Source organism: Colobus angolensis, unplaced genomic scaffold (genome assembly GCF_000951035.1).
Source record: "Colobus angolensis palliatus isolate OR3802 unplaced genomic scaffold, Cang.pa_1.0 Scaffold5, whole genome shotgun sequence".
NCBI classification, from domain to species: Eukaryota; Metazoa; Chordata; class Mammalia; order Primates; family Cercopithecidae; genus Colobus; species Colobus angolensis.
Genome location: NW_012118487.1, coordinates 26,828,415 through 26,830,467, shown reverse-complemented (window position 1 = coordinate 26,830,467; position 2,053 = coordinate 26,828,415).

Sequence of the window (2,053 nt, the reverse complement as noted above, 5' to 3'; positions counted from 1 at the left end):
ATTTAAAACACAACCACTTTGTACATCAACAAAAGTTTTTTTTCTTTATGTTCCTATTCTATAAGCTTTTTATATTTTTTAACTATTTGTTTATTTTACTTTTAAAACTTTTTTGTTAAAAACTAAAACACAAACACACATATTAGCAGATACCAATACAGGGTGAGAATCATCAAGATGTTACTAAGTAAAATTAAGTTTCAACTTTAATATTATGAGACCACTATTGTATATGCAGACCATCATTGACCAAAATGTTGTTATGTGGTGCATGATTGCACTTGTGTGTATACTACCAGAAAAATGTAAGTGCCAGTCTGAGTGTAATAAAACCATACTATCATATACAATGAAATGGTTTAAATAAAATAGTGTGAACAAGACAGTAAGTTTGTGTTTATTAAATATTTTATAATGTTTCTGTCTTTAAAGTAGAAATTAATGCATGTCAAATAAAATTAACAATTTAGATCCTTATTAATATTTGCCACACTTCAAGGCATCATACCTACATGTAGGCAGTGGAAAGTGTATTGAATAAGACAATGTGAGTGGGTTCTCTAGCATTTCTTAGTCCTGAAGTAGGTTTAATGATATCTCTTTACATTTTAAGTCCTAAGTGCCAATATAATGTTGCAATTTTCAATTGAAGGCACCTTATCAAATTCTATTTCAAAATAACTGCTGTCTAAATATCTAAAGGCCACAGGTATTCTAGGGTAAGTAACACTGGTATCTTTTTAATTATTTATATGGCAGGTTTGGAATTGATTGATGCTAGCCTTTTTTTTTTCTTAGTCAGAAATAATGGCACACAGGGCATGTAAATTTTGATGGAATAAATGCAATTATGATGAAGGGCAAGAAAGGTCCAGAACAAGGTATTTTTTGAGAGGAATAGGCAGAATCAGAGTGTTATAGCTAATGCATCATGCAGCTTGAGAGCAATGAGTTTCCATAGAGGTTAAATGAGCAAGAATCAGAGGGAAATTTTAAAGGACAGAACAATCCCGAATAAAACTGAAAAACAGTGTAGAAATGTTTGTGACCCACAAAAACAACTCAGGTGTTCACAGAAGAGAGGCACCTTATTTGTGGTTGTATAACAAACTTTAGTTCATGCTCAGTTCCCTAGCAAGATAACTTAATCTAGCAATTTCAATGTATTTCCTTACTCCAATTCTGAGATTTAAAATGTTATTTCAGGGTTTAAATTGATTTGTTTGGCATTAATCTTTAGTTCATTCAGTATTGCTCTCTCCCCCTTATCCTTCTATCTAACCCTAAGTCTTGGGATTAAATAATTTCTTAGAATTTTATATTTAGATTATCATTATCTTCCCTGGTCTGCGCTAATATCTTTAGTACACTGACCTCTATATTTCTTTTACCTAGACTAAAGAATCTGCTAATCCCACTTTGGCCTTCAGTTGCCAGACGTCTTCCTCATCTGAACCATGGAATCCATTGGGAAGTGCAGCCAAGTTCTGACTGATATTTTGGTATGGACAACTTAAATGTGGACCCTGGAAATATTTGAATTATGTCTAATCTCCAGCTCTCTCTGAAGCTACAGGAAGCTACCAACAGAGGGGCCAATCTCACATTTTCTTTTGATAACATGAACTTTTTCTGCTTTTATTTGGAGTTACTCTATTTTGACATGGTGTGCTTTGTGAGACTCACTTTTCCCTGATCTTCAAAATGTATGAGGGAAATACATATCTATATTGTGCTTAGATCTCTAATCCTATCACCACAACCACCTTCAAGAGGACTCAGATACCAAAAATATTTTCTGTTTTATAAGCTCTCTGATGTACTTATACTTTTGGAGGTTCTCCTTGAAGTGTGTAATTCTTACATCATTCAACAATCCAAAGGTTTGCTGGCCCCAAGGACTTCTGGTGCAAAAATATGCATGCAAAAGATTTAGGGTCGTGTGACTGACTGAAACTTCTAGAATAGCAATTATCATTTCAATAATCTTCCCTGTTACAGTGAGTAGATATATAAATTTCTTGGTTATTAACATGCAGAGAGATAGAATAGT